A 23593-nucleotide genomic window follows, 5' to 3' on the forward strand; every position below is an offset into this window, starting at 1 on the left:
CCTGTGCTCTTCCCCCCCTCTACCCATGTGCTCTCCCCCCCCTCTACCCATATGCTCTCCCCCCCCCCTCTACCCCTGTGCTCTCCCCCCCCTCTACCCCTGTGCTCTCCCCCCCTCTACCCCTGTGCTCTCCCCCCTCTACCCCTGTGCTCTCCCCCCCCTCTACCCTGTGCTCTCCCCCCCTCTACCCCTGTGCTCTCCCCCCCCTCTACCCCTGTGCTCTCCCCCCCTCTACCCCTGTGCTCTCCCCCCTCTACCCCTGTGCTCTCCCCCCTCTACCCCTGTGCTCTCCCCCTCTACCCCTGTGCTCTCCCCCCTCTACCCCTGTGCTCTCCCCCCTCTACCCCTGTGCTCTCCCCCCTCTACCCCCGTGCTCTCCCCCCTCTACCCCTGTGCTCTCCCCCCTCTACCCCTGTGCTCTCCCCCTCTACCCCTGTGCTCTCCCCCTCTTACCCCTGTGCTCTTCCCCCCTCTACCCCTGTGCTCTCCCCCCCTCTACCCTGTGCTCTCCCCCCCTCTACCACTGTGCTCTCCCCCCTCTAACCCCTGTGCTCTCTCCCCTCTACTCTCCCCACCACCCGTGCTCACCCCCCCTACCCCTGTGCTCACCCCCCCTCCCCTCACCCCTGTGCTCCCCCCTCACCCGTGCTCCCCCCCTCACCCCTATGCTCACCCCCCTTACCCCTATGCTCACCACCCCCCCCTTACCCCTATGCTCACCACCACCCCATTACCCCTATGCTCACCACCACTCCCTTACCCCTATGCTCACCCCCCCCCTTAGCCCTCTGCTCACCCCCCCTTACCCCTCTGCTCACCCCCCCTTACCCCTCTGCTCTCCCCCCCTTACCCCTCTGCTCTCCCCCCTTACCCCTCTGCTCTCCCCCCCTTACCCCTCTGCTCTCCCCCCTTACCCTCTGCTCTCCCCCCTTACCCCTCTGCTCTCCCCCTTACCCCTCTGCTCTCCCCCCTTATCCCTCTGCTCTCCCCCTTACCCCTCTGCTCTCCCCCCTTACCCCTCTGCTCTCCCCCCTTACCCCTCTGCTCTCCCCCCTTACCCCTCTGTTCTCCCCCTTACCCCTCTGCTCTTCCCCCCTTACCCCTCACCCCCTTACCCCTCACCCCCTTACCTCTCTGCTCTCCCCCTTACCCCTCCCCCTTACCCCTCCCCCTTACCCCTCCCCCCCTTACTCCTCACCCCTCCCCCCCTTACTCCTCACCCCTCCCCCCCTTACTCCTCACCCCTCTGCTCTCTCCCCCCTTACCCCTCTGCTCTCCCCCCCCTTACCCCTCTGCTCTCCCCCCCTTACCCCTCTGCTCTCCCCCCTTACCCCTCTGCTCTCACCCCCTACCCCTCTGCTCTCACCCCCCCCCCTTACCCTCTGCTCTCACCCCCCCCTTACCCCTCTGCTCTCACCCCCCACCCCTCTGCTCTCACCCCCCTTACCCCTCTGCTCTCACCCCCCCCTTACCCCTCTGCTCTCCCCCCCCCCTTACCCCTCTGCTCTCCCCCCCCTTACCCTCTGCTCTCCCCCCCCTTACCCCTCTGCTCTCCCCCCCCTTACCCCTCTGGCTCTCCCCCCTTACCCTCTGCTCTCCCCCCCTTACCCCTCTGCTCTCCCCCCCTTACCCCTCTGCTCTCCCCCCCCCTTACCCCTCTGCTCTCCCCCCCCACCCCCCCCTCCCCCCCCCCTACCCCCTGCTCTCCCCCCACCCCCCTTCTCACCCCTCTGCTCTCACCCCACCCCACCTTACCCCTCTGCTCTCACCCCCCACCCCCCCCTTACCCCTCTGCTCTCACCCCCCCTTACCCCTCTGCTCTCCCCCCCTTACCCCTCTGCTCTCACCCCCCCTTACCCCTCTGCTCTCACCCCCCCTTACCCCTCTGCTCTCACCCCACCCCCCTTACCCCTCTGCTCTCACCCCCCCTTACCCCTCTGCTCTCACCCCACCCCCCCTTACCCCTCTGCTCTCACCCCACCCCCCCTCACCCCTGTGCTCCCCCCTCACCCGTGCTCCCCCCCTCACCCCTATGCTCACCCCCCTTACCCCTATGCTCAACACCCCCCCCTTACCCCTATGCTCACCACCACCCCATTACCCCTATGCTCACCACCACTCCCCTTACCCCTATGCTCACCCCCCCCCTTAGCCCCTCTGCTCACCCCCCCTTACCCCCTCTGCTCACCCCCCCTTACCCCTCTGCTCTCCCCCCCTTACCCCTCTGCTCTCCCCCCTTACCCCTCTGCTCTCCCCCCTTACCCCTCTGCTCTCCCCCCTTACCCCTCTGCTCTCCCCCTTACCCCTCTGCTCTCCCCCCTTATCCCTCTGCTCTCCCCCTTACCCCTCTGCTCTCCCCCCTTACCCCTCTGCTCTCCCCCCTTACCCCTCTGCTCTTCCCCCCTTACCCCTCACCCCCTTACCCCTCACCCCCTTACCTCTCTGCTCTCCCCCCCTTACCCCTCCCCCTTACCCCTCCCCCCCTTACCCCCTCCCCCCCTTACTCCTCACCCCTCCCCCCCTTACTCCTCACCCCTCCCCCCCCTTACTCCTCACCCCTCTGCTCTCTCCCCCCCTTACCCCTCTGCTCTCCCCCCCCTTACCCCTCTGCTCTCCCCCCCTTACCCCCTCTGCTCTCCCCCCTTACCCCTCTGCTCTCACCCCCTACCCCTCTGCTCTCACCCCCCCCCTTACCCCTCTGCTCTCACCCCCCCTTACCCCTCTGCTCTCACCCCCCCACCCCTCTGCTCTCACCCCCCCCTTACCCCCTCTGCTCTCACCCCCCCCTTACCCCTCTGCTCTCCCCCCCCCCTTACCCCTCTGCTCTCCCCCCCCTTACCCTTCTGCTCTCCCCCCCTTACCCCTCTGCTCTCCCCCCCATACCCCTCTGCTCTCCCCCCTTACCCCTCTGCTCTCCCCCCCTTACCCCTCTGCTCTCCCCCCCCTTACCCCTCTGCTCTCCCCCCCCTTACCCCTCTGCTCTCCCCCCACCCCCCTTCTCACCCCTCTGCTCTCACCCCACCCCACCTTACCCCTCTGCTCTCACCCCCCACCCCCCCTTACCCCTCTGCTCTCACCCCCCCTTACCCCTCTGCTCTCACCCCCCTTACCCCTCTGCTCTCACCCCCCTTACCCCTCTGCTCTCACCCCCCCTTACCCCTCTGCTCTCACCCCACCCCCCCTTACCCCTCTGCTCTCACCCCCCTTACCCCTCTGCTCTCACCCCACCCCCCCTTACCCCTCTGCTCTCACCCCACCCCCCCTTACCCCTCTGCTCTCCCCCCACCCCCCTCTGCTCTCCCCCCACCCCCCTCTACCCCTCTGCTCTCCCCCCCACCCCCCTCTACCCCTCTGCTCTCCCCCCCACCCCCCTCTACCCCTCTGCTCTCCCCCCACCCCCCTCTTCTCTCCCCCCACCCCCTCTGCTCTCCCCCCACCCCCCTCTGCTCTCCCCCCACCCCCCTCTGCTCTCCCCCCACCCCCCTCTGCTCTCCCCCCACCCCCCTCTGCTCTCCCCCCACCCCCCTCTGCTCTCTCCCCACCCCCCTCTGCTCTCCCCCCACCCCCCTCTGCTCTCCCCCCACCCCCCTCTGCTCTCCCCCCACCCCCCTCTGCTCTCCCCCCACCCCCCTCTGCTCTCTCCCCACCCCCCTCTGCTCTCCCCCCACCCCCCTCTGCTCTCCCCCCACCCCCCTCTGCTCTCCCCCCACCCCCCTCTGCTCTCCCCCCACACACCCTCTACTCTCCCCCCACACACCCTCTACTCTCCCCCCACCCCCCTCTGCTCTCCCCCCACCCCCCTCTGCTCTCCCCCCACCCCCCTCTACTCTCCCCCCACCCCCCTCTGCTCTCCCCTACCCCCCTCTACCCCTCTGCTCTCCCCCCACCCCCCTCTACCCCTCTGCTCTCCCCCCACCCCCCTCTACCCCTCTGCTCTCCCCCCACCCCCTCTACCCCTCTACTCTCCCCCCACCCCCCTCTACCCCTCTACTCTCCCCCCACCCCCCTCTACTCTCCCCCCACCCCCCTCTACCCCTCTACTCTCCCCCCACCCCCCTCTACTCTCCCCCCACCCCCCTCTACCCCTCTACTCCCCCCACCCCCCTCTACCCCTCTACTCTCCCCCCACCCCCCTCTACCCTCCCCCCACCCCCCTCTGCTCTCCCCTACCCCCCTCTACCCCACTGCCCTCCCCCCCACCCCCCTCTACCCCACTGCCCTCCCCCCCACCCCCCTCTACCCCACTGCCCTCCCCCCCACCCCCCTCTACCCCTCTGCTCTCCCCCCACCCCCCTCTACCCCTCTGCTCTCCCCCCACCCCCCTCTACCCCTCTACTCTCCCCCCACCCCCCTCTACCCCTCTACTCTCCCCCACCCCCCTCTACTCTCCCCCCACCCCCCTCTACCCCTCTACTCTCCCCCCACCCCCCTCTACTCTCCCCCCACCCCCCTCTACCCCTCTACTCCCCCCACCCCCCTCTACTCTCCCCCCACCCCCCTCTACCCTCCCCCCACCCCCCTCTACCCCTCTACTCTCCCCCCACCCCCCTCTACCCTCCCCCCACCCCCCTCTACCCCTCTGCTCTCCCCCCAACCCCCACCCCCCTCTACCCCTCTGCTCTCCCCCCACCCCCCTCTACCCCTCTGCTCTCCCCCCAACCCCCACCCCCCTCTACCCCTCTGCTCTCCCCCCACCCCCCTCTACCCCTCTGCTCTCCCCCCACCCCCCTCTACTCTCCCCCCACCCCCCTCTACCCCTCTGCTCTCCCCCCACCCCCCTCTACCCCTCTCCCCCCACCCCCCTCTACCCCTCTCCCCCCACCCCCCTCTACCCCTCTCCCCCCACCCCCCTCTACCCCTCACCCCCCTCTACCCCTCTCCCCCCACCCCCCTCTACCCCTCTGCTCTCCCCCCACCCCCCTCTACCCCTCTGCTCTCCCCCCACCCCCCTCTACCCCTCTGCTCTCCCCCCACCCCCCTCTACCCCTCTGCTCTCCCCCACCCCCCTCTACCCCTCTGCTCTCCCCCCTCTACCCCTCTGCTCTCCCCCCACCCCCCTCTGCTCTCCCCCCACCCCCCTCTGCTCTCCCCCCTCTACCCCTCTGCTCTCCCCCCTCTACCCCTCTGCTCTCCCCCCACTACCCCTCTGCTCTCCCCCCACCCCCCTCTACCCCTCTGCTCTCCCCCCTCTACCCCCACCCCCCTCTACCCTCCCCCCCACCCCCCTCTACCCCACTGCCCTCCCCCCCACCCCCCTCTACCCCTCTGCTCTCCCCCCCCACCCCCCTCTACCCCTCTGCTCTCCCCCCACCCCCCTCTTCTCTCCCCCCACCCCCTCTGCTCTCCCCCCACCCCCCTCTGCTCTCCCCCCACCCCCCCTCTGCTCTCCCCCCACCCCCCTCTGCTCTCCCCCCACCCCCCTCTGCTCTCTCCCCACCCCCCTCTGCTCTCCCCCCACCCCCCTCTGCTCTCCCCCCACCCCCCTCTGCTCTCCCCCCACCCCCCTCTGCTCTCCCCCCACACACCCTCTACTCTCCCCCCACACACCCTCTACTCTCCCCCCACCCCCCTCTGCTCTCCCCCCACCCCCCTCTGCTCTCCCCCCACCCCCCTCTGCTCTCCCCCCACCCCCCTCTACTCTCCCCCCACCCCCCTCTGCTCTCCCCTACCCCCCTCTACCCCTCTGCTCTCCCCCCACCCCCCTCTACCCCTCTGCTCTCCCCCCACCCCCCTCTACCCCTCTGCTCTCCCCCCACCCCCCTCTACCCCTCTACTCTCCCCCCACCCCCCTCTACCCCTCTACTCTCCCCCCACCCCCCTCTACTCTCCCCCCACCCCCCTCTACCCCTCTACTCTCCCCCCACCCCCCTCTACTCTCCCCCCACCCCCCTCTACCCCTCTACTCCCCCCACCCCCCTCTACCCCTCTACTCTCCCCCCACCCCCCTCTACCCTCCCCCCACCCCCCTCTGCTCTCCCCTACCCCCCTCTACCCCACTGCCCTCCCCCCCACCCCCCTCTACCCCACTGCCCTCCCCCCCACCCCCCTCTACCCCACTGCCCTCCCCCCCACCCCCCTCTACCCCTCTGCTCTCCCCCCACCCCCCTCTACCCCTCTGCTCTCCCCCCACCCCCCTCTACCCCTCTACTCTCCCCCCACCCCCCTCTACCCCTCTACTCTCCCCCCACCCCCCTCTACTCTCCCCCCACCCCCCTCTACCCCTCTACTCTCCCCCCACCCCCCTCTACTCTCCCCCCACCCCCCTCTACCCCTCTACTCCCCCCACCCCCCTCTACTCTCCCCCCACCCCCCTCTACCCTCCCCCCACCCCCCTCTACCCCTCTACTCTCCCCCCACCCCCCTCTACCCTCCCCCCACCCCCCTCTACCCCTCTGCTCTCCCCCCAACCCCCACCCCCCTCTACCCCTCTGCTCTCCCCCCACCCCCCTCTACCCCTCTGCTCTCCCCCCAACCCCCACCCCCCTCTACCCCTCTGCTCTCCCCCCACCCCCCTCTACCCCTCTGCTCTCCCCCCACCCCCCTCTACTCTCCCCCCACCCCCCTCTACCCCTCTGCTCTCCCCCCACCCCCCTCTACCCCTCTCCCCCCACCCCCCTCTACCCCTCTCCCCCCACCCCCCTCTACCCCTCTCCCCCCACCCCCCTCTACCCCTCACCCCCCTCTACCCCTCTCCCCCCACCCCCCTCTACCCCTCTGCTCTCCCCCCACCCCCCTCTACCCCTCTGCTCTCCCCCCACCCCCCTCTACCCCTCTGCTCTCCCCCCACCCCCCTCTACCCCTCTGCTCTCCCCCACCCCCCTCTACCCCTCTGCTCTCCCCCCTCTACCCCTCTGCTCTCCCCCCTCTACCCCCCTCTGCTCTCCCCCCACCCCCCTCTGCTCTCCCCCCACCCCCCTCTGCTCTCCCCCCTCTACCCCTCTGCTCTCCCCCCTCTACCCCTCTGCTCTCCCCCCACTACCCCTCTGCTCTCCCCCCACTACCCCTCTGCTCTCCCCCCACCCCCCTCTACCCCTCTGCTCTCCCCCCTCTACCCCCACCCCCCTCTACCCTCCCCCCTCTACCCCCACCCCCCTCTACCCTCCCCCCCACCCCCCTCTACCCCACTGCCCTCCCCCCCACCCCCCTCTACCCCACTGCCCTCCCCCCCACCCCCCTCTACCCCACTGCCCTCCCCCCCACCCCCCTCTACCCCACTGCCCTCCCCCCCACCCCCCTCTACCCCACTGCCCTCCCCCCCACCCCCCTCTACCCCACTGCCCTCCCCCCCACCCCCCTCTACCCCACTGCCCTCCCCCCCACCCCCCTCTACCCCACTGCCCTCCCCCCCACCCCCCTCTACCCCACTGCCCTCCCCCCCACCCCCCTCTACCCCACTGCCCTCCCCCCCACCCCCCTCTACCCCACTGCCCTCCCCCCCACCCCCCTCTACCCCACTGCCCTCCCCCCCACCCCCCTCTACCCCACTGCCCTCCCCCCCACCCCCCTCTACCCCACTGCCCTCCCCCCCACCCCCCTCTACCCCTCCCCCCCACCACCCCTCTACCCCTCCCCCCCACCACCCCTCCCCCCCACCACCCCTCTACCCCACCCCCCCACCCCCCCTCTACCCCACCCCCCCTCTACCCCACCCCCCTCTACCCCACCCCCCCTACCACCCCTCCCCCCCTCCACCCCTCCCCCCCACCACCCCTCCCCCCCTCCCCCCCACCACCCCTCCCCCCCTCCCCCCACCACCCCTCCCCCCCTCCCCCCCACCACCCCTCTGCCCTCCCCCCCACCACCCCTCTGCCCTCCCCCCCACCACCCCTCTGCCCTCCCCCCCACCACCCCTCTGCCCTCCCCCCCACCACCCCTCTGCCCTCCCCCCCACCACCCCTCTGCTCTCCCCCCTCCTCAGTCTCCCCCTCCCCCACTCCCGCAGTCCGGGCTCCGCGCATGCTCGCTCTCCGCCGCTCTCTGGCTCGCGCTCTCCTACCGGCCGTTTCTCTTTGTTCCACTCACAGCCCGAGCGGCGGCTCCCGGTCCAGGTAGAGAAGCCGTCTCGCGGCTCGGGGGGCTGAGCGGGGCGGCGGGGTGTGTGCGGGGACGGCGGGAGGCGCGGGGAGGGGGCAGAGGGCGGCTCCGGCGCGACCGGCGCCGGTTTCATTGTTTAACGGCGAGAGTGGAGCTGCAGGCCCCGCCGGCCGGTTATGGTGGCGCATTCGGACTAAAATTAATTAGTTTATATTGCGATTAATTCAAAATATATTGTTTAGCCGGGTCTGGGCAGGGGAGGGAGGTGCTGGGCTTTATCGCGCTGGTGGGATCAGCTGTATTATTCTGTCTGTGGCTTCTCACATTGGGGCTGTGCTGCTGAATGAACAAAGCACCAGGCACACTGCTGCTGCTGCCTACAGAGATGTTATTTGCTCATTCAAAAAAAAAACTTTTAAAAAATATGTGCAACACTCTCAAATCTCTCTTTCAGTGTGTCAGAATTGAATGTATTCATGGCATCTTTTTCAGTTGCAATGATGCCTCATCAGTATATAATCCACTTTGCAATCCCTCCCCCCCCCTCTCATTCCCCTTCCTCTCTTTTGCAGATGTGTATATATTTTTTAAATTGTTTAGAAGTTTTGTTGTGAGGACAGCCAGTACTGAATTGATCTGCACCTTCATAAAATTTGTTGCACCTTTTATGTTTCCCTCCCATTTATGTTTTTTTTTGCACATGTGGAGGAGGGACAGGGGGTCAGCGGCTGGTTTGTTTATCATTTGTGATCTCAGTGATTTATTATTGTATTTTGAATGATGTGGATGTTCGGACACTAGCTTCAAAGGCTGGGGGCTGCTGTGCATTCAGTTAACTTTTAAAGCCCCTGACAATGTAGAATACAGATAAGTGAAGCTTGTAAGTAGAGCGGTTGTTTGAACAAAACAGTTTTTTGCTTCTTGTCGGGAAGCTGGGCAAAGCTCCCTGGCCACCAGTGACTTGAGATTTCGTATTAACCAGACGGCTAGATTGTCTGTTCCGTCCTCCTAAAATCAGCTTTGTTATTGCTAACTTTGCCACCAGTTGGGTACAAAGGATGGCATTGATGGACGTAGCCGTTCAGATCTTGCGACCTTTCCTGTGGAGGTGATGAGCAACACCTTTTTTCTTTTAAAATGTGGCTTTTCTCTCTGCAAGATATTAACTTTTGCTGAGTTTGGGGATATGCAGACGTCTCTTCCTCTAACAATATTGCCGAACTATTTGATTGCGGAGGCTTTGCTATGGGGAGAAGGCAAGAGAATGGGGATGAGAAAAATATCAGCCATGATTTAATGGCGGCGCAGACTCGATGGGCCGAGTGGCCTAATTCTGCTCCTGTGTCTTATGGTCTTATGCACCAAAACCAATCCGGTCCAAAGATAAACAGAATTACAAACTGAAAATGCTGTGGAGAGAAAAACGGTTTGTGTTTCAGACTTTTCATCAGAACAGGGAGAAGTTGGTGATTTAACGGTAAATCAGTACAAGGCCAGGAGAATTGGAGAGAAAACAAAAGGGCGACACAGTGGCACATTGGTTAGCACTGCTGCCTCACAGCACCAGGGATCCGGGTTCGATTACAGCTTTGGATGACTGTGGAGTTTGCAAGTTCTCCCCCGTGTCTGCATGGGTTTCCTCCCACTGTCCAACGGTATGCAGGTTAGATGGAGTTTACGGGGAATAGAGTGGAGGAGTGGGACTAGGTAGGATGCTCTTTCAGAGGGTCAGTGCAGACTTGATGGGTCCAATGGTCTCTTCTGCACTGTAAGGATTCCAAGGATTCTATAGAAGGTGACAGTGGTTAGGAATGGGAATCATGACCAACTTGAGATCAGCTGATTCTGTACAGATCAGAATAGGACTAATGACCTTTCTGGGCTGTGTTGCACATCATGTGGAGCATTTATTCACAATGGATCCCTCCAGGTGTGATTTTTTTTAAAATAAACATAATGTGGTGCATTTAATCTAGAAAGGACAGCACTCAAAGCTGTACAATGTCCTTGTGGTGTTACTCTGGGGAGTTAGTATTAGGCACAGACTTAAATTACCCAGGCAGTGTTTTTAAAATGCCACAGAGTTGAAAGCACTGCCGACTGATCCCACAGTCAGTTGTCCCAAGAGCAAAGTGCAAGCTAAGTTTCTGAAACGCGATCACTTCTACAGCCAGTGGTTAAAAGGAAGAGGGACTTGTCTCCAGCTGTATCGTTCTTTGAGCGGAAAGCTGAGTTAGGACAGCTCAGACGTATAGCAATACGAGCACTTGCTTCACAGTGGAGAGGTCACAGGGAAAAACCTTTGCTTGTCACTCAGATCTGCTAACCTCAGTTGGCATGAATATTATCTTCTTGTCAGCTGGACCATTAACGGGGGGGGGGGGAGAGACTTGATGGGAAGAAACTCCCCCCCTCTGATTTTAACTTGCTATTTATAAAATACATTCTGGATACATTTTATTCATCCTAAGAAAATGTCATTGTCCTTTTCCAGCTGACCTGGTCTCTCTGCAGAGCTGGTGAGAGCATGTCCTTCAGTAGGAGTTGCCTGGGAGCGCTCAGATGCAACTTGCTCTGACTCGCCTCCCTGTCTATGGTTGGCGGAAAGACACGCTGACCTTTACTCAGCCACTTCCTCAGCATGGCAGCCCTTGGGGATTGGAAGATGTGTGGACTGCAATTTGAGCCCACGTTGTGCTTGCCTCCTCCTTGACCCTTTCCGGCAAATATTTTGATGGATTACAGGGTGGTTTGTTGAAGTTCCTGATTCTTGGGATATCTTGCTCCCACTGCTCTGAAGGAAGATTTGGGATGAGGTTGGCCACAATATTTTGCCCGCAGCTTGGGATGAGATGTGGCAAAGGTTGAAGCTTGTTTTTCATCAATTGTTTAACCAACAACAGCATGCATTTATATAGCACCTTGCATCTTCCAAGAGGCATGACATGACATTATCGCACACAACATTTGACACCATGTGTTGCTCTCAAAGTCTGTAAAACATAAAATGGGGACGCAAGTTTTCCTTATTTCCTCTGACTTTTATCCTTTTCCCACAAACCCGCACATACCCTCAATCTTTAGCAACCCCATGTACTCTCTCCACCCCCACACTGGGTTCACACTCCCCTCAGCTCCTCGCTGCATTCTTCCTCCCCCCCCCCCCCCACCTCCAAACTGTGTTCTTCCTACCCGACCCCTCTCTGCTTTCTCCCTCGCTGACACGCAGCTCCATGAGACTTCCCCCTCCCCATCCACCTTCATGCCTCCTTCTCCCTCCCATGACCCCCTCCACCCTTTCCCTCCCGCCCTTCCATCGTGCCTCCCCGTCCCCATCCTACACCCATCCTGACTCCCCTTCTCCCCATCCGTCTTCTCCTCCTCCCCCACCCGCCTGCTCCCCCTCCCCCTCCGCCTGCTCCCCCTTCTCCCCCCTTCTCCCCCTCCCCCTTCTCCCTCTCCCCCTTCTCCCCCTCCCCCTTCTCCCCGTCCCCCTTCTCCCCTCCCCCTTCTCCCCCTCCCCCTTCAGGCAGCACGGTAGCACAAGTGGATAGCACTGTGGCTTCACAGCGCCAGGGTCCCAGGTTCGATTCCCTGCTGGGTCACTGTCCTGTGCGGAGTCTGCACATTCTCCTCTTATCTGCGTGGGTTTCCTCTGGGTGCTCCGGTTTCCTCCCACAGTCCAAAGACGTGCAGGTTAGGTGGATTAGCCATGATAAATTGCCCTTAGTGCCCAAAAAGGTTAGGGGGAGTTATGGGTTATGGGGATGGGGTGAAAGTGAAGGCTTAAGTGGGTCGGTGCAGACTCGATGGGCCGAATGGCCTCCTTCAGTCCTGTTATGGTCTATGTTCTCCCCCTCCGCCCGGGCCCCGTTCTCCCCCTCCGCCTTCTCCCCCTCCCCTTCTCCGCCTTCTCCCCCTCCCCTTCCCCCCTCCGCCTTCTCCCCCTCCCCCCTTCGCCTTCTCCTCCTCCCCCTTCTCCCCCTCCCCCTCCCCCTCCTCCCCTTCGCCTTCTCCCCCTCCCCCTCCTCCCCCTTCGCCTTCTCCCCCTTCGCCTTCTCCCCCTCCCTTATCCCCCTCCCCTCCACCTTCTCCCCCCTCTCCCCTCCGCCTTCTCCCTCTCTCCCCTCCGCCTTCTCCCCTCTCTCCCCTCCGCCTTCTCCCCCTTCGCCTTCTCCCTCTCTCCCTCCGCCTTCTCCCCCTTCGCCTTCTCCCCCTCTGCCTTCTCCCCTCCGACATCTCCCCTCCCCCTCCGCCTTCTCCCCCTCCCCCTTCTCTCGTTCCCCCCTCCGCCTTCTCTCCCTGCCCCTTCCGCCTTCTCTCCCTCCCCCCTCTGCCTTCTCCCCCACCCCTCCCCCTCCACCATTTCCCCCTTCCCCCCCATCCGTCCTCTCCCCTCCGCCATCTCCCCCTCCGCCCGTTCTCCTCGTGTCTGTTGGGTTTCCTCCGGGTGCTCCGGTTTCCTCCCACAGTCCAAAGACGTGCAAGTTAGGTGGATTAGCCATGATAAATTGCCCTTACATGATAAATTGCCCTTAGTGACCAAAAAGGTTCGGGGGAGTTATGGGTTATGGGGATGGGGAGAAAGTGAAGGCTTAAGTGGGTCGGTGCAGACTCAATGGGCCGAATGGCCTCTTTCTGCACTGTTATGGTCTATGTTCTCCCCCTCCCCCTCCGCCTTCTCCCCCTCCCCCTCCGCCTCCTCCCTCCCCTCTCCCCCTCCGCCTCCCCCCTCCCCCTCCGCCTTCTCCCCCTCCCCCTCCGCCTTCTCCCCCCTCCCCCTCCGCCTTCTCCCCCTCCCCCCTCCGCCTTCTCCCCTCCCTCCCCCTCCGCCTTCTCCCCCTCCCCCCTCCGCCTTCTCCCCCTCCCCCTCCGCCTTCTCCCCTCCCCTCCGCCTTCTCCCCTCCCTCCGCCTTCTCCCCCTCCCCTCCGCCTTCTCCCCCTCCCCCTCCGCCTCCGCCTTCTCCCCCTCCGCCTCCGCCTTCTCCCCTCCGCCTCCGCCTTCTCCCCCTCCCCCTCCGCCTTCTCCCCTCCCCCTCCGCCTTCTCCCCCTCCGCCTTCTCCCCCTCCGCCTTCTCCCCCTCCCCTCCGCCTTCTCCCCTCCGCCTTCTCCCCCTCCGCCTTCTCCCCCTCCGCCTTCTCCCCCCTCCGCCTTCTCCCCCTCCGCCTTCTCCCCCTCCGCCTTCTCCCCCTCCCCCTCCGCCTTCTCCCCCTCCGCCTTCTCCCCCTCCGCCTTCTCCCCCTCCGCCTTCTCCCCCTCCGCCTTCTCCCCCTCCGCCTTCTCCCCCTCCGCCTTCTCCCCCTCCGCCTTCTCCCCCTCCGCCTTCTCCCCTCCGCCTTCTCCCCCTCCGCCTTCTCCCCCTCCGCCTTCTCCCCCTCCGCCTTCTCCCCCTCCGCCTTCTCCCCTCCGCCTTCTCCCCTCCGCCTTCTCCCCTCCGCCTTCTCCCCCTCCCCCTCCGCCTTCTCCCCCTCCCCCTCCGCCTTCTCCCCTCCCCCTTCTCCCCCTCCCCTCCGCCTTCTCCCCCCCCCTCCGCCTTCTCCCCCTCCCCCTCCGCCTTCTCCCCCTCCCCCTCCGCCTTCTCCCCCTCCGCCTTCTCCCCTCCCCTCCGCCTTCTCCCCCTTCCCCTCCGTCTTCTCCCCCCTTCCCCTCCGCCTTCTCCCCCTCCCCCTCCGCCTTCTCCCCCTCCCCCTCCGCCTTCTCCCCCTCCCCCTCGCCTTTCTCCCCCTCCCCCTCCGCCTTCTCCCCCTCCCCCTCCCCCTCCCCCTCCGCCTTCTCCCCGTCCGCCTTCTCCCCCTCCCCGTCCGCCTTCTCCCCCTCCCCGTCCGCCTTCTCCCCCTCCCCGTCCGCCTTCTCCCCCTCCCCGTCCGCCTTCTCCCCCTCCGCCTTCTCCCCCTTCTCCCCCTCCCCCTCCGCCTTCTCCCCCTCCCCCCTCCGCCTTCTCCCCCTCCCCCTCCGCCTTCTCCCCCTCCCCTCCGCCTTCTCCCCCTCCCCCTCCGCCTTCTCCCCCTCCCCCTCCGCCTTCTCCCCCTCCCCCTCCGCCTTCTCCCCTCCCCCTCCTCCCCCTCCTCCCCCTCCCCCTCCTCCCCCTCCGCCTTCTCCCCCTCCTCCCCCTCCGCCTTCTCCCCCTCCCCCTCCGCCTTCTCCCCCTCCCCCTCCGCCTTCTCCCCCTCCCCCTCCGCCTTCTCCCCCTCCCCCTCCGCCTTCTCCCCCTCCCCCTCCGCCTTCTCCCCCTCCCCCTCCGCCTTCTCCCCCTCCTCCCCCTTCTCCCCCTCCTCCCCCTCCTCCCCCTCCGCCTTCTCCCCCTCCTCCCCCTCCGCCTTCTCCCCCTCCTCCCCCTCCTCCCCCTCCGCCTTCTCCCCCTCCTCACCCCTCCGCCTTCTCCCCCTCCCCCCCTCCGCCTTCTCCCCCTCCCCCCTCCGCCTTCTCCCCCTCCCCCCCTCCGCCTTCTCCCCCTCCCCCCCTCCGCCTTCTCCCCCTCCCCCCCTCCGCCTTCTCCCCCTCCCCCCTCCGCCTTCTCCCCCTCCCCCTCCCCCTCCCCCTCCGCCTTCTCCCCCTCCCCCTCCGGCCTTCTCCCCCTCCCCCTCCGCCTTCTCCCCCTCCGCCTTCTCCCCCTCCGCCTTCTCCCCCTCCGCCTTCTCCCCCTCCGCCTTCTCCCCCTCCGCCTTCTCCCCCTCCGCCTTCTCCCCCTCCGCCTTCTCCCCCTCCGCCTTCTCCCCCTCCGCCTTCTCCCCCTCCGCCTTCTCCCCCTCCGCCTTCTCCCCCTCCGCCTTCTCCCCCTCCGCCTTCTCCCCCTCCGCCTTCTCCCCCTCCCCCTCCCCCTCCGCCCTTCTCCCCCTCCCCCTCCCCTCCCCCTCCGCCTTCTCCCCCTCCCCCTCCCCCCTCCCCCTCCGCCTTCTCCCCCTCCCCCTCCGCCTTCTCCTTCTCCCCCTCCGCCTTCTCCCCCTTCTCCCCCTCCGCCTTCTCCCCCTCCGCCTTCTCCCCCTCCGCCTTCTCCCCCTCCGCCTTCTCCCCCTCCGCCTTCTCCCCCTCCCGCCTTCTCCCCCTCCGCCTTCTCCCCCTCCGCCTTCTCCCCCTCCGCCTTCTCCCCCTCCCCCTCTGCCTTCTCCCCCTCCCCCTCTGCCTTCTCCCCCTCCCCCTCTGCCTTCTCCCCCTCCCCCTCTGCCTTCTCCCCCCTCCCCCTCTGCCTTCTCCCCCTTAGTCTTCTCCCCCTCCCCCTCCCCCTCCGCCTTCTCCCCCTCCGCCTTCTCCCCCTCCGCCTCCGCCTTCTCCCCCTCCCCCTCCTCCCCCTCCGCCATCTCCCCTCCCCCTCCGCCATCTCCCCTCCGCCATCTCCCCTCCCCCTCCGCCATCTCCCCTCCCCCTCCGCCATCTCCCCTCCCCCTCCGCCATCTCCCCTCCCCCTCCGCCATCTCCCCTCCCCCTCCGCCATCTCCCCTCCCCCTCCGCCATCTCCCCTCCCCCTCCGCCATCTCCCCTCCCCCCTCCGCCATCTCCCCTCCCCCATCTCCCCTCCCCCTCCGCCATCTCCGCCATCTCCCCACCCCCATCTCCCCACCCCCCATCTCCCCACCCCCATCTCCCACCCCCTCCGCCATCTCCCCTCCGCCTCCGCCATCTCCCCTCCCCCTCCGCCATCTCCCCTCCCCCTCCGCCATCTCCCCTCCCCCCTCCGCCATCTCCCCTCCCCCTCCGCCATCTCCCCTCCCCCTCCGCCATCTCCCCTCCCCCTCCGCCACCTCCCCTCCCCCTCCGCCACCTCCCCTCCGCCACCTCCCCTCCCCCTCCGCCACCTCCCCTCCCCCCTCCGCCATCTCCCCTCCCCCTCCGCCATCTCCCCTCCCCCTCCGCCATCTCCCCTCCCCCTCCGCCATCTCCCCTCCCCCTCCGCCATCTCCCCTCCCCCTCCGCCATCTCCCCTCCCCCTCCGCCATCTCCCCTCCCCCTCCGCCATCTCCCCTCCCCCTCCGCCATCTCCCCTCCCCCTCCGCCATCTCCCCTCCCCCTCCGCCATCTCCCCTCCCCCTCCGCCTTCTCCCCTCCCCCTCCGCCATCTCCCCTCCCCCTCCGCCATCTCCCCTCCCCCTCCGCCATCTCCCCTCCCCCTCCCGCCATCTCCCCTCCCCCTCCGCCATCTCCCCTCCCCCTCCGCCATCTCCCCTCCCCCTCCGCCATCTCCCCTCCCCCTCCGCCATCTCCCCTCCCCCTCCGCCATCTCCCCTCCCCCTCCGCCATCTCCCTCCCCCTCCGCCATCTCCCCTCCCCCTCCGCCATCTCCCCTCCCCCTCCGCCTTCTCCCCTCCCCCTCCGCCTTCTCCCCTCCCCCTCCGCCTTCTCTCCCTCCCCCCCTCCGCCTTCTCTCCCTCCCCCCCTCCGCCTTCCCTCCCTCCCCCCCTCCGCCTTCCCTCCCTCCCCCCCTCCGCCTTCCCTCCCTCCCCCCCTCCGCCTTCCCTCCCTCCCCCCCTCCCCCCTCTACCTTCTCCCCTCCCCTCCACCATTTCCCCCTCCACCATTTCCCCCTCCCCCTCCCTCCTCTCCCCTCCCTCCTCTCCCCTCCCCCTCCTCTCCCCTCCCCCTCCTCTCCCCTCCCTCTCCCCTCCCCCTCCTCTCCCCTCCCTCTCCCCTCCCCTCCCTCCTCCGCTTTATGCCCCTCCTCCTCCGCCTTCTGCCCCTCCTCCTCCGCCTTCTGCCCCTCCTCCTCCGCCTTCTGCCCCTCCTCCTCCTCCGCCTTCTGCCCCTCCTCCTCCTCCGCCTTCTGCCCCTCCTCCTCCGCCTTCTGCCCCTCCCTCCTCCGCCTTCTGCCCCTCCTCCTCCGCCTTCTGCCCCTCCTCCTCCGCCTTCTGCCCTCCTCCTCCGCCTTCTGCCCCTCCTCCTCCGCCTTCTGCCCCTCCTCCTCCGCCTTCTGCCCCTCCTCCTCCGCCTTCTGCCCCTCCTCCTCCGCCTTCTGCCCCTCCTCCTCCGCCTTCTGCCCCTCCTCCTCCGCCTTCTGCCCCTCCTCCTCCTTCTGCCCCTCCTCCGCCTTCTGCCCCTCCTCCGCCTTCTGCCCCTCCTCCGCCTTCTGCCCCTCCTCCGCCTTCTGCCCCTCCTCCGCCTTCTGCCCCCCCTCCGCCTTCTGCCTTCTCCCCCACTCTGTCCTCTCTACCCCCACATTGCATTCCATCTCTGTAAAGAGTTTGCAGATTATTTTCCCCAACCTCAAGGTGATTGAACCTGTTTCAATTTAATGTGAGGATAATTAACCATCCTGCTTCTGTGGGAATAAGAGATGAGTTTAAAGCTCTCGATTTGGAAAGATTTGGTTCCCACATGTACAGCACAGTCACCAGCTTTTTGGGAATCCAGTCTCCTAATAATTCAAAGATGTCTTTGATGCTTAAGAAAAATAATAATTTGAATGAACTGATAATTTGCATGCAGGCAGGGACAGAACTGTGTAGATAAAGGGGTAACTGTGGTAACTGCCAAAGTATTGGATTGTTGGATTGTTTACAACTGCTGTGGCTATTTTTCCGTGGGTCGTTGCTTAACATTATGTTGTGATGTTTAAATGTGTATGTGAGCGCCTGTGGGCATGTGTGTGTGCGTGGGGGTTGCAGCGTTTCATGAAAGGAGGGAGACTGTAATTTACCCAATTCATTTTTCCAATTAAGGGGCAATTAAGCGTGGCCAATCCACTGAGCCTGCACATCTTTGGGTCGTGGGGGCGAAACCCACGCAAACACGGGGAGAATGTGCAAACTCTACACAGACAGTGACCCAGAGCCGGGATCGAAACTGGGACCTCGGCGCCGTGAGGCAGCAGGGCTAACCCACTGCGCCACCGTGCTGCCCATGGAGGGAGACTATAAATGGCTCATCACAGGCCAGTTAGCCTGACATCAATCCTCAAGAAAGTGCTGGAATCTATTATTAAGGACGTTTCAACAAAGCATTTCTAAAAGCATAGCATGATTACAGCAAGCCAACATGATGCTACAAAAGAGAAATCCTGATTGACAAATTTATTCAAGAAGGTAGATAAAGGGGTAACAGTAGATGTAGTTGCTTGGATTTTCAAAAGACATTTGATTTGGTGCCGCCCAAAAGGTTAATATGCAAGATAAGGCTTAATGGAGTTGGTAGAGTTGTATTTGCGTGGATAGAGGATGAAGAGACAGAGAGTAATGTATCTAGGTTTGCTGACGAGTGTTTGAAAATCTCTACCCCAGATGGTTGTGAATGCGCCAATATGTTAAGGCTGAGATAGACAGAATTTTGGTTTCTCCGGGAATCAAGCGCTACGGGGAGTGGGCGGAAGAATCAAATTAACCCCGAAGATCAGCCTTCAGCATATTGAATGTTTGGAGCAAGCTTGACGGGCTGTATGGTCTTTACCTGCTCCTATTTCTTCTGTTCTTGGTGTCTGTTGCCATGGCATTGGGGAAACTGGTAAAACAAAGTCCTCTGATGTGGTTCATATGATCTTCAATTGAAACAAAAAATGCATGGACACTTTGAAGCACTGCGGGAGCTGGGACAATTATACATACAAAATTACAAACACAATTGTGCATAAACAGGCAATTCGGCCCAATTGGGCTGTGCTGGGATTTATGCTCCACAGGCGCCTCCTCCGATCCTACTTCATCTCACTCCAATATCAGGCAGTAGTGCCGAGTGGATGATCCATCTTGGCCTCCTCCTGCGTCACAGATGCCAGTCTTCTGCCAATGCGATTCACTCCACATGATATCACAAAACAAGCACTGGACACTGCAAAGACAATGGAACATGACAGCACCCCCTAGTGTCAATATAAAGACGTGTGCTCCATAACTAGCCAAGCTGCCCCAGCACAGGTACAAACACAGGCATCCACCCAACAATGTGGAAAATGTGTGTCCTGTCTACAAAAAACAGGAAAAAGCCAACCAGGCTAATTACCGCCTCACTAATCTACTTTCCATCAAACATGGACAAAAAACATGAACTCAAGGTGAGAGTGACTGCTCTTGACTTAAAGCAACAGTTGACCAAATGTGGCATCAAGGAGCCCTGGCAAAATTGAAGTCAATGGGAATCAGGGAGAAAACACTCCACTGGTTGGGGTCATTCCTAGCACAAAGGAAAGTAGTTGTTGGAGGTCAGTCACTTTAATGCAAGGGCACTTGCTACAGGAGTTCCTCAGAGTAATGTCTTAGGCCCAACCAGCTGTTTCATCAGTGACCTCTCCATCATAATGTCAGAACTGAGGATGTCCGTTGATGATTGTACAATGTTCAGTCCCATTCACAAATCCTCAGATCATGGCCGGGATTCTCCCCTACCCGGCAGGGCGGGGGGGGGGGGGGGGGGGGGGGGGGGCGTCCCGGCGGGATGGAGTGGCGGGAAGCACTCCGGCGTTGGGCCGCCCCAAAGGTGCGGATTCTCCGCACCTTTAGGGGCCAAGCCCTCGCCTTCAAGGGCTAGGCCCGCGCCGGAGTGGTTGGCGCGCCGGCGGGAAAGGCCTTTGGCACCACGCTAGCCGGGGCCGAAGGGACTCCGCCGGCCGGCGGAAGTCCGCACATACGCTGGAGCATCAGCGGCTGCTGACATCATCCCTGCGCGGGGGGAGGGTCACTCCCGCATCGGCCATCGCGGAGGCTATGGCCGAGGCGGAAGGAAAAGAGCGCCCCCACGGCACAGGCACGCCCGGGATTGGTGGGCCCCGGTCGCGGGCACCCCCTGGGACCAGAAAGCCCCCAGGACCCCAGAGCCCGCCCGCGCCGCTGGTAAGGTAGGTGGTTTGATTGATGCCGGTGGGACAGGCGTGACAGCAGCGGGACTTCGGCCCATCGTGGGCCGGAGAATCGCCAGGTGGGGGGGGGGAGGGGCACCGGCACGGCGCAATTCCCGCCCCCGCCGAATTTTCGGTGCTGGAGTATTCGGCGGCCGGCATGGGCGTGATTCACGTCGCCCCCCGACGATTCTCCGACCCGGCGGGTGGTTGGAGAATCCCGCCCCAGGAAGCAGTCCCGTATCCATAAGGAGCAAAATCTGGATACCATTCAGGCTTTGGCTGATAAGTGGCAAGTAACAATTGTCTCACATGAGTGGCAGGCAATGACTCTCTCCAATGAGGGCAAACCTTGATAGCATCACCCTCTTGATGTTCCGTGGCTTTGCCATTGCTGAATGTCACACTATCAACATTCTGGAGGGTTACCGTTGATCAGGAACTAAACAGGAACAAAAATGTGGCTACAAGAGCAGGCCGGAGGCAATGAAATAGAAACGGGTGTGACCCCCCCTCAAAAGCTAGCACGTATCAGAGGCAGAGAGAAAATGCAAGGAGAAGGAATCCTGCACCAGCAGCTTGCCCAAATTTCAGATTGTCACGGTATCTTGTCCTAATTGCAGCCGAAACCTCCAGGTGCAGATTAACCTCAGCAGTCACCTACATACCCACTGGAACCCTTCCAACAACACCAGGCGATGGGCATGGGCATCGTTGCCTCGAAGGACAAGCAAAAGATCATTATAAATTGGAAACTAACAGGGAGAAGCTATTTCCATCAGTTGAGTCTGTGCCTCGAGGATATAACCTGAAAATTAGAGGCAGGCCTTTCAGGAGTGATGTTACGAAACACTTCTGCAGCAAGAGTTGTAGGTTGGAACTCTCTTCCACAAATGCCAGTTAATGCTAGGTCAGTTGTTAATTTTAAATCTCAGATTATGGACTTTCCTTAGCCAAAGTGGGCAACGGTGGGCAGATCAAGTTAGGTCACAGACCAGCCATGATCTCATTGAATGACCGTACTGATGTGAGAGGATAAAATGCTTCCTCCTGTTCCAATGATACGACCTTTGCCCCAGCCAGGAACTGGCTCAACCTCTTCTTGAAGGCTCACAAAGAGTCAGCACACACACACTGCAGCAGTCAGTAACATATTCCAGAGGCTCACTATCCTCGGGAAAGAACCAACAAAAATCCAGTTGATTTCTACTTTGGCACACTTTCAATCCATGGTGCACACATCTGTTCAATGAAACGGGTCTTCAAATGATAGTATTTACTTGAACCATTTCCTTTTCCTTTGCCCGTCTCCTGAAGCTGCCTGTTCATGCTGGAGCACAGCTTCCCCCAGTCAGGGATATGGGGCCTCGTGGCCTAGTGAGTGAGCCAGTTGCCTATTCGCAGGTATCGCAGTGCAGACCAATCCTAATTACAACTCCCCTCCCCACCAACATAGTGCTGCCCCCAGCTGAGATCAGCTTTCTCAGCACACACCACTGACACCTGCTGGGCAGTGTGACTTAGTACCAAACCCCAGGTAGCGCCTTCACTCATTTTAAGCTATCATGAGAAATGTGCTCGCAGTGTCAATTCCTTTCTGTTACAGTTTGGGCTTGATGCATATGAATAGTAATGTCCTGTTACCTGGTCTAGGTCACCATTCCCTTTGTGTCATTGTAGATCAGGTGTAGGAGTCATGGTAACTATTTATCATGGGGTCTGCTTGCTGGCCAACCTCAGTAAATCTAGCAAGTTTATTTTGGAGCTTCTGCCATCTGCATGAGACCAGCAAGGCAGGAATTGACGAGCAAGAACCCCATTTAAAAACCGCTTGAAGGGGCAGACTAAGGCAGCACGGTGGCGCAGTGGTAGCACTGCAGTCTCACGGCATCGAGGTCCCAGGTTCGATCCCGGCTCTGGGTCAATGTCCGTGTGGAGTTTGCACATTCTCCCCATGTCTGCGTGGGCTTCGCCCCCACAACCCAAAGATGTGCAGGGTAGGTGAACCAAACATGCTAAATTGCCCCTTAATTGGAAAAAATGAATTGGGTACTCTAAATTTATAAAAAGAAAAAAAAAAAGGGGCAGTCTCTGAACAGGCTAATATCCTAGTACACAGTAGGCTGCTGGCCCATAGCATGGGCATCTCCCTGTAGCAAGCCCCCTTTACCTCTAAACTAGAAGGCCCCTACTCTGGTGACTTGAATACATATTGCTGGCTGTCACACCAGTTCAGTACTGAGGGGGGGGAAGGTTGTTGCATTGTGGGAGGTGCTTTTGTTTGCATGAGAGGTTCCAAAACTGGCTACGACTAAAAGAGTGACTACAGTTTATAGGTAATTCATTAAGGTTCTGAGAATGTGAAAGTCTTCAGTCTTCTTTCTATTGGTAATGGCCAGACCTTTCAAACTAGTCTGTGATTAATGGCAACGTTGGAAAATGCATTTTTAGGCAGTCACCTAAACAATGGCTGTTAAGTAATGGGTTAAGAGACATTGCAATTAGTTGTCTCATTTATGTTAAGTATCCATTAATTGGCACTGATATGTAAAGGGGCTTCAGGTGGTCTCTGTCAGGTGATGTATAGTGAGAGTTTTGTGCAAAGGCTGTTGGAAGGAAATAAATGTGTGTTTGTGAAAAAGGAACAGAACTTTAGACTCTTCATATCACAGCAACTAAAAACGTGTAACAATTGGTAGCAGAGGATGGTTGCTGTGTAAATGTGAAGGGTTGAACGATACAACTTTCCAGATCAAACCAAGGAGTGAGTGAGAAAAGAAAGAAAGAAAAAAGGGATATATGGCTGAACCGAGGATAAAGATGGCTGGATATGACTATCCTCCCTTATTTTCTGAAAGGGAATCGTACGACCAATGGAGAAGTGCAGTAGTTATGTGGACTAAGATAACTGCTTTGGGAAAGTGAAAACAAGGTATGGCATTGGCTCTTTCTCTACCATATGGCAGTAAAATCCGAAACAAAGTGCTTTCTGAGCTGGAATTGGAAGAGTTAGACTCAGAAGAAGGTCTGGAGACTATAATTACATTATATGGATAAGATTTGTAAGAAAGATGACTTGTTAAGTGCGTATGAAGCATGGTTGGATTTTGATAAGTTCCGGAAAATGGAGGATATCTCCATGGAAGACTATATAATGGAATTTGGCAGACTATATAAAAGACTGCAGAAACACAACCTGGAATTTCCAGTCTGTGTTGGCCTTTAAATTACTTAACTGTGCTAGAGTGAGCAACATGGATAGGCTCCTGGTTTTGACAGGAGTTCAGTTTACTGATAAGGATACCTTATTCGAACAGATGACAAAAGCTTTACAAACGTTTCTGGGGAAACATTCGATTCCGATGGCTCTGATGGCCCAAATAGGTCAGCCTGCAATCAGGCAGAATATGGAAGATACACTACTAACAGGATGGCAAAATCGTATGGCTACGAACAGGGCTCAAGACAATAGAAGGAGACCGAGACAAGGAAATTATGAAGACAGAAACCCAGTTAGAACCTACAATAGGAAGATGAACCCCAGAAATGCACGGGGCATGATAAATCGATGTGACTCTCAATACCAATATGTTTTCAACTGTCCAACGCGTTATGATAGAGTGTTTGAAGCGACACATGACACGGAAGAGTCAGAAGAGGAAAAAGATAGTGACCGGAAAGAAGGCATTGTCCTATTGACCAGCAGTTTTAGGCCGGTAATGAGGGTGTTGGTTGCAGAATCCTTCAACTGTGCTGTCTTGGACAGTGGCTGCACATCTACTGTGTGTGGAATTGACTGGTTAAAA

At 61.5% G+C, this 23593-nt stretch overlaps 1 protein-coding gene and 1 long non-coding RNA gene across 5 annotated transcripts in view; one reads left to right on the forward strand and one right to left on the reverse strand.

Moving 5' to 3' along the window:
* The first annotated feature begins 7935 nt into the window (after positions 1-7935).
* The window catches only part of smarca4a (SWI/SNF related BAF chromatin remodeling complex subunit ATPase 4a), a 196260-nt gene continuing 180602 nt past the window's right edge, over positions 7936-23593 (forward strand). For all 4 annotated transcript variants that reach the window (XM_072491080.1, XM_072491081.1, XM_072491082.1 and 1 more), the window contains exon 1: positions 7936-8048. The gene's annotated coding sequence lies outside the window, so the exon portion shown is untranslated. The remainder of the gene's footprint in view (positions 8049-23593) is intronic.
* Positions 18021-23593, reverse strand: part of LOC140403285 (uncharacterized) — a 203775-nt gene continuing 198202 nt past the window's right edge. The window contains exon 2 of the long non-coding RNA XR_011938277.1: positions 18021-18784. This is a non-coding gene — a long non-coding RNA (uncharacterized lncRNA). The remainder of the gene's footprint in view (positions 18785-23593) is intronic.

This window comes from Scyliorhinus torazame, chromosome 27 (genome assembly GCF_047496885.1).
Source record: "Scyliorhinus torazame isolate Kashiwa2021f chromosome 27, sScyTor2.1, whole genome shotgun sequence".
NCBI classification, from domain to species: Eukaryota; Metazoa; Chordata; class Chondrichthyes; order Carcharhiniformes; family Scyliorhinidae; genus Scyliorhinus; species Scyliorhinus torazame.